Here is an 8635-nt window from a genome sequence, read left to right as displayed (position 1 = left end):
AGACAGGGGCAGTGGAGTCCATAGACAGACAGGGGCAGTGGAGTCCATAGACAGACAGGGGCAGTGGATTCCATAGACAGACAGGGGCAGTGGAGTCTCGTATCTGCTGTGGTGACAACACACTGACTAAAAGAGAGGAGAGGGAAAGTGCTTTGAAATACACAGAGACACATCCATATACACATGTGCACGTGCATGTACGCGCGCGCGCACACACACACACACACACGCCAAATAAATACAGCAAATGCTTAAAGATGAAGGTGTAGCTCAGTGGTGGTAGATTAGCATCCAGTGTCAGATTAACATCCAGTGTCAGAATCAGTGGCTTCAGCATTGCCTCCAGAAAAAGACATGTTCAAAGGGCATTTGAGAAGATCAAGTATAGTGGTTGATGCCCTGTACTCAGTAAATTGTAGTGTCTTTCAATGTTCCCAAACACGTGTTTCCTCCATCTCAACAAAAGAGAGAAATTCCTGTAATTCCTGGTATCGTTGATCAGGTCTCATAACGAGTCACTGCGTAGTGTCGTGAAATGGACTTAAAAGTAAGGCCAGACTCCCTCAAAGCCTGTTTCACATAGGCAGAGCACCACAGTGCATCTATTTTTAGCTACAAAGAGGAACTTAGGTTCTGTTGCTCCCGTTTTTCAAATATCTAGCAAATGGAAGCATGGTGCCATAAAGTGTTTATGATTCAACACAATGGAATTTGAAATTTCCTTTAAAATTGGAAACAACCTAGCAAAGGGAGATAAGAAATGGTTCCTAGGAGGCTGACATTACTAACTTTATCTTGTCTCTGAGCATAACAAAGAATTGGATGGACACACACTGTGATGTTCTGAGTCAAAGCATCGCAGAAACGTATCATGAGAGGTGTGCCTTCCTGTTAAGGGCTTTGGAGCCACTGCCTCAAAAGACTGTGCAAGACTCATTTGAGGCAGCTACAGAATCCTTGCTCTATTTGGGGATTCGGTGATGTCAGAGATTCTGGAAGGGAACCAGAAATCTCATTGTTAGTAAGCCAAGGATTGTTACCTACAGTGAAGTTGCTTGGCCACACTCATGTTATCTCTTATCCATGTGGGAACAGATGGAAGCTGATGGGGGTGGTGAGTTCCCACAAATGCCAGGGACAGAACACAGCTTGGTTCTGCTGCTTTCTTCTCCCCTTAGCCAGACAGATCTATTTCTCACCTATAATTCTACTCCAAATGCATGATTTCTTCCACAACTACCCCAATACTAAACCTGGGTTTAGATAAAGTAAACCTTAAAAAGGTCACTTCCTTGATGCCCATGGCATGACCTTCACACTCAAATGCACACACATGCACATGCGCACAGAGACACGCTTACACAGACCATATATAGTAACTCAAATCTGTTCCATAAATTTTGTTTGCCTTGCATTGTATGTGGGAAACTGATACTCTGATCATTCCCTACTTGTGAGTCAACGTTGAATCCAGATACTGATGGTCTTTAGCTTTTCATACCACATTTATTTACCTAAGCTTTCTGAACAAGAACCATTAGAGAACAGGCAAAGATGCCTGTGGTGGTCCAGATGAGATGTCCCCCATGAGTAATGGTCATCTAAATGGTACTTAGTTGGTACTCTTTGGGGAAGATTCAGAGGTGTGGCCTTGATCGAGTAAGTGTATCCCTGGAGATGGGCTTCGCGGATTCAAAAATCATGTACTATTTATAATTCGTTCTCTGTCTCTTGTTTGTGGCTCAACATCTGAGCTCTCATCTTCCAGCTCCATCTCCCATGTCTGCTGTCTGCTGTCCCCACCATTATAGACCCTAACCCTCTGGAACCATAAGCCCAAAATAAATTTCTTCTATAAGTTGCCTTGGTCATGGAGTTTTCTCACACTTCAATAGGTTTCGAAAAGTAATTGATATATTGAAGAATATAATGCCATAAAATTGAGAGCTGCAATCTATTCTATAGTGATATTTATTTGTGTTTTAATAAATAAAGCTTGCCTAAAGGCCAGAAGAGCAAAGCTAAGCCACTAGAGGTCAGGCATGGTGGCACACACCTTCAATCCCAGGATTTGGAAGATAGAGGCAGATGGATCTCTGTGAGTTTAAGGCCACCCTGGGCTACACAGAACAATGCTGAAACAAATGCAGGTGTTGGTAGTTCATGCCTTTAATTCCAGTACTAAAGAGAATATAAAATGGGAGGAGAGAGGCTTAGCTGGCTTGGTATGCAGTCACCCAGCCTTGGTAGAGACTTCTCTAGAACTTGGCTGCTTTGCTTTTCTGGTTTTCAGGTTAAACCCCAATTTCTTTCTCTGGGTTTTAATTGTTCATGCTACACTATTCCATGTATAAATAGTCTGGACTTTTTATGTCATTATCTGAATTTAATAAACTTAGATATGGCAAGGCTGTGTTACCTAAAAGTCCTCGGTTTCCAAGGAAACATGAATCTATGTGCATCCCCATCCATGCTGCCCACCTCCCTCTCTTTTGGCCTCCATTCTTCCCCACAAGAAATGCTGAGGACCAGGTGTGCAACTGCGAAGCTATTTCTGGGACAGGTAGCCTTGCTGGGTGAGCCCGTGGTGCCTACTCTTAACATCTGTGTTTATACGCCACTTTATATGCTGTTTCTTTTCATCTGGAACCATTTCCGAAGAGCTCATCCCATCCACTGTATGAAGCACCTAGTGCCAGGCTTCTCACTTACCCTTTCCACTACCCTGGGGGTTGTCAACCATCTCTTCATGTGAGCACGTTGAGTAGCCATTAGAAATAGCAGTGTACGGGTCCATTCCTGGCTTTTAGAGTGGGATTAAAGGCTGATGGTTTTGTGTTTGGCCATCGTCCTTTTTTTGGTGCTGAATTAAATAAGGCCTCACACATGCCGGGCAAACTCCTACTGAGCTTCATCCCCAGATCTCTTTCAATTATCCCCATCTAAATATAAATACATAGAGCTTCCCGAGAGGCAGAGGCTCTGATGTGTACAGACCCGTACAGCAAATCAATTCCTCTAGTTTTAGGCAATTTTGGTCCTGCCTGTCTTAGTTATTGGAAGCTTTAATGTCATATGTTTTTTGTTTTTATTTTTTACTCTTTATTTTTTTGGCTTTTTGTGGGGAGGCTTCCATCCAGCTTCCAAATAAATACATGGAGGCTTATTCTTAGTTATAAATGCCCAACCTTAGGTTGCCTTGTTTCTAGCCAGCTTTTCTTAAATTATCTAATCTACCTTTTGTCTCTGAGCTTTTTTTCTTCATATATATATATATATATAAAAACTTTCACTCTTACTCCATGGTTGGCTGGGTGGCTGGGTGACTGGCCCCTAGAGTCCTCTTCTCTTGCTCTTCCTCATGTCTCCTTCTATTTATTCTCTCTGCCTGCCAGCCAGCCTTGCCCATCCTTGCTCCTGCCTCGCTATTGGCCATTCAACTCTTTATTAGACCAATCAGATGTTTTAGGCAGGCAAAGTAACACAGCTTTACAGAGTTAAACAAATGCAACATAAAAGCATGCAACACATCTTTGTACCATTAAAACAAATGTTCCACAGCATAAACTAATGTAAATCATCTTAAAATAATATTCTACAACATATGTTTGTTTAATTTTAGTGATTTTTTTGGAATGATATATAAGTAGGCTAGTTTGGAGTACATCCTAACTCTGTCACGTCTCTGAATTTTTAAGAATGATGGTTCAGGATTTGTGTACGGAAGCATGATAACCTTGGCTGTCACTCTCAGGGATGACATCAGCCTCCTTGAAATAAGGTCTCTCATTGGCCTAGAGCACATCCATTCCGCTAAACTAGCTGGCCAATAAGTCCTAGATCTCTTCCTTTCTCTGCTTCTCCAGTGCTGGGCTTATAAGCACTAACCACCCTATGGAACATTTTTATGTGGGTTTTGGGGATCAAACTCAGGTCCTCGTGTTTGAAAGGCAAGTGCTTTCCAGACAGAACCACCTCCTACCCTGAAGCCCTACTGGTGCCCTTCAACGGGAAAGAATTCGGTTTGTTAGGAAGCCTGTGTGTACTTTTCTTTCTTGTGCCTGTGAGACCTCTGCTGACACAGCCTGCGGGAAGAGACGTCTGTTCTGGCTCGCAGCTCCAGGTCACAGTCCATCCCTACTGGGGAAGAAAGGCAGTGGGAACTTGAAGTAGCTAGTCTGATTCACAGTCAAAAGCAAAAAGAGATCAGCAGATCCCTCCCCTGAGAACTCAGGGAACCCCAGGGAAGAGGAGGCAGGAGTAGGGGGACAGGATGGATGATACAACTAAACAAAGCTCATATGAACTCACAGAGACTGAGACAGCCGTCACGGGTCTGCATGGGTCTGCACCAGGTCCTCTGTGCACATATTATAGCTTTAAGTTCAGTACTTTCACGAGACTCCTGCATGTGTGGATGAGAGGGTCTCTGATTCTTGTGCCTTCTCTTGGGGCTCTTATTTTTCTGTTGGTTTGTCTTGTTCAATTTTTTTTAACATTATTATATTTTATTTTGTTACGTTTGGCGGTTATCTCTTAGAAGCCTGTCCTTATCTAACGAGAGACAGAAAGAGAGTGGATGTGGATTGGAAGGGAGGTGGGGAGGAGCTGGGAGGAGGAGAGAGAGAGGGGAATCTGTATTCAGATTATATTGTCTGAAGATAGAATCTGTGCTTAATAAAAGGGGAAAGAATATTGTTTTATAAAATTCAAAGAGAGAGAGAATGCATCCATGCTTACTACTGTCCAGCTAGCTTCCTCTGGTTTAAGACTGTCCAGGACCCAAAGCCAGGGAATGGTGCCACCACAAAAGGCAAGTCTTTCCACCCCAGTGATCAGAATCAAAGACAATTCCCCATTGACTGACCAACGCCAAAATTGTTGAGGACTAGGGATCCCTCATTGAGACTCTCTAGGGTGATTCTAGATTTCAGCTTTACAACTTAAAGTCACCATCACACCGCACACCCAGAGTAGCATCTGGCTTCTCAGGAACTCGAAAAACTGTCTAACCTTGAAAACACCATGAAATTTTCAAGCACTCAACCTTTTGACCTCTATGTGTGGACCATAGGCCCACTCTTCACACATGGCCCGTTTAGACTCCTGTTATGTAATGTGGTCCTCCATATGGTTCAGAACTATGAATACCAGATGCTTTCTGCACCAGTGCCTAAAGATTATGGCAGGTAGTTTAAATTTACATAGGACTTTGGGACTTACGCACTTTACCTGGAATCTTTGTTAAGATTTAGGAAGCTCGGTATGGGGGAATGATTTCAAACGTGGCTGTTCTTTGTAGTAGTAAGAGTTGCTGGGCTGCTGGCTAGCTTATGCCTGAAATAACAACACACAAACTGTATTCATTTAAACACTGCTTGGCCCATTTCTATCTAGCCTCTTCTAGGCTAATTCTTGCACCTGGACTAGCCCATTTCTAATTATCTGTGTAGCCCACGAGGTGACTTACCAGGGAGAGTCTAGCCTACGTCCATCCTGGGTCGGAGCTTCATCGTGTGTGTCTGCCCGGGAGCGGGGCATGGCATCTCTCTGCGCTCACTTCCTCTTCCTCCCAGCCTTCTGTTCTGTTTACTCCCCCACCTATGTTTTAACCTATGAGGGCTAGCCAAGCAGTTTTTTTATTGCCTAACCAATGAAATCAGCAGATTGATATATGACACTCCCACATCAGTTCTTCACACAGAATACTTCAGAATGCCTTTATTTTCTCTTCCTCTCTCTCTGACTCTGATGCCTCTGTCCTCTTTCTCTCTGTGTGTATATGTATATATGTATTACATACACACAACACGAGAGAGAAAGAGAGAGAGACAGAGAGACAGAGGGACGGAGGGAGTTAGTTCACTGGATATTTAACTCTTATGAAATCCATCCCTTAATATACTTAAGTTAATTGTGCTTTTTATGACCGATTACTATAATGGCTAAAAATCTGACCTTTTAACCAGGACTACTGTGTAGCAGGGGTGGAGCTAATCTATTCATGTATTAATGCAATTAATTCTTGCTGGAAATCTCCCAAACGAAGTGGTCACTGTCCTCCCCTCACATGGGGTTTAAATGACAACACGTGCTTCAGTAAAAACGGGCTCCAGATACAGGGCACAAACACTTCATTTTCCAAACTGTGGATTCTTGTGCGTTGGAGTTTTCTTCTGAATTTTTCATTACTTCATTGCCTTTATTTCTATAAATTATAGATGTGTTTTGAGTGCCTTGGTAAATGAAGATTTTTATTGTGTCTTTGTTACATCTCATTCAACCAAGCTTATGCCACATTCAGTTGAACTTACCAATTACCACGAGCTCTTTTTTTTACACATAAAAGTTTTTAATAAAATACAATATATAGTGTGTCTCTAAGGAGACCATTAAAAATGACATATCCTGGGAGAAGTCTAGTGAGCTGGCAATGGGGGAAAAAATACAAGTTCCTTGCTCTACTCATTTTGAGAAGATGCTGGAGGCAAGAGGGCTGTCTGTAGGATGGTGAGGGAGGAGAGACTTCTCAGAAAGCAGAGCACTGGAAATCCAGTAGGCATGGAGAGAGAGGAACCGAAGGACAGAAACAGGAGATATAAGTTCAGGAGCGCCAAGTAACCCAAGAGCTCTGCTAGGTTTCAAAGCTAGATTCTGATTTAACATCGGAACTTTGGTTCTTTAAATAATCAGCGTGTGGCCTAGAGAGCAGGGTAAACTCAAGTCACAGTAAACACAGCCGAATGATGCACAGCTCTCACGTGAGTCACCGTGCTTGACAGTCTCAGAGAAGAAATAGTAAGGTTGTCTCACACCCTGCCGTATCAGCTCTCAGATTCCCGAGAACTCAAGAGAGTCCCATGCTTGTTGTTTTCTGGCAGGTGGAAGCTAGACGGGGCAAGTTGCACCTGCGGTTTGATCAGTGAGGTCTTCTCACCCTTTCTTTTATATGATCAGTGTAGTTAAATTAATGGGAGTCCGGCCTCATTTTTCCTCCTAAGTGTAGCCATAGGGAGGGACAGGTGCATGCAAGCCTTTCAGCATGGACAGTCCCAGCGTTTTCTGTTACAGGTGCTTGAGGGGATTTCACTTTACTGTGTTTTGTAAGAAGAAGAGAAAACATTTTTCACTTGCTTCTTAGCTCCTTCTTCCTTTCATTTTTTTTTCCTTAACAGTAAAGGCAGGTAAGCCCTGTTCATACCAGAGAACTGCAGCTAGTGATCATTATCGGGGTGTTCAGGGATTTTTCTGCTATTACTCAACACCATATGGCTTTAAAACAAGAAATATAATCTGGAGAAACTATTTATTATATTATAAATAATATAATATTATTATTATTATACCATAATGACACTAAGAAAGCTGTTTAATGTCAGTGGGAGTAGAATTTCCATTAGTAAATTTTGATCATTCTCCAATGGAAAGTTCCAGTTATTTTATTGTCAAGAAAATTAATGATACCAAGGCTGTGACCTTCAGAAGGTTAGATCCATGGAAACACAGGAAATAGTCTGAGCATAGCAACAGTTTCTTTCGGAGTGACTGGGAGTTTTACTCTTCTGACTGGTGCCATGCGTGTCAGGAGTGATTGCCTCCAGCTATTCAGCGAACGCTTTCTGAGAGCTGTGTGCAGAGCAAAGCTGCCTCCATGCCCTAGAGAAGATGCGCATGGACAGCTAGCTACAGGACAAAAGAGAAGAACAAGTGTGACGATACAGACAGCTCTGCGTGACAGTTTCAGAAAACCGCACATCGCAGTTATTCCGTTACGGATGGAGAGTGGCGATTTAGTTTGATGATTTTAGATTAGCAGTGCTGTACCACTTTGAATAAAATGCTTTCTGAAATTCCTTCAGATTTGGTGTAATATCAGGAGTTGAACTTCGTCTCCACTGTGCATCTTAACCATTTCCTAACTTTCAACAATCTACTTGGTTTCCAGAATCAAGACTGACAGTAAAATTACTTCCTGGGGGTTGTATTGAAATTTCGGAGGCCTCATCATCCTGAGTGGTATCATCCAGTAGCAGATTTTTTTTTCGATATAACAGATTGGTCCTCCCTTCTTCCTTCTAAATCATGCAGGCAGCCATTTCCCTTGAAATGTAAGTCAGGAAACCTTCCTGCACCCTTGGAGCCTTGACCACATGCTTACCTGAAGTGTGAGAGGTGCAGAGATTCTTAAAATATTGTATCCATCCAAGAACCTACCAACAAAATGTGATCCCTGCACAGAGATGAACATGTGCACGCCCCTGGTGTTCCATCCACCTTTACCAGCTCCCAAAATAAAGGGCTTTATTGTACAGGAAGTACTTTCTCATAAACCTCACTCATATTTTTTAATAAATATTTAAACTTCTTATTCCCTTCCTTGAAGTTGGATTATCTGTCCACAAGTAAGTCACGACAAGTGTTGATGTCTTGTCGTTTTCCGTGTGCTTTTGTTGGGAACACAACCTCGTTTCACTCCTTTGACCTTCGTTTGGGCTCCCAAAGTCTTCCTGAGTTAGCTGACTGTGTTGTTTGATTTGTAAGCTAAGAAAAATCTGTGCTATGAATGATCAGAGTTTTGTCTGCTCCATTCACTGATAATTTCCAACACGAAGTGGCTGCTGGAGTCTAAGGCTTA

The 8635-nt window shown here is 42.6% G+C and overlaps 1 protein-coding gene across 6 annotated transcripts in view; it reads left to right on the top strand.

Annotated features, from left to right (window-relative positions):
* The window catches only part of Dlgap1 (DLG associated protein 1), a 791676-nt gene that overhangs the window by 335337 nt on the left and 447704 nt on the right, over positions 1 to 8635 (top strand). The window lies entirely within an intron of this gene.

The sequence above is a fragment of the Microtus ochrogaster genome, unplaced genomic scaffold, assembly GCF_000317375.1.
Source record: "Microtus ochrogaster isolate Prairie Vole_2 unplaced genomic scaffold, MicOch1.0 UNK20, whole genome shotgun sequence".
NCBI lineage: Eukaryota > Metazoa > Chordata > Mammalia > Rodentia > Cricetidae > Microtus > Microtus ochrogaster.
The sequence above is the reverse complement of the archived record's forward strand: the minus strand, read 5'-3'. Positions and strand labels throughout refer to the sequence as shown.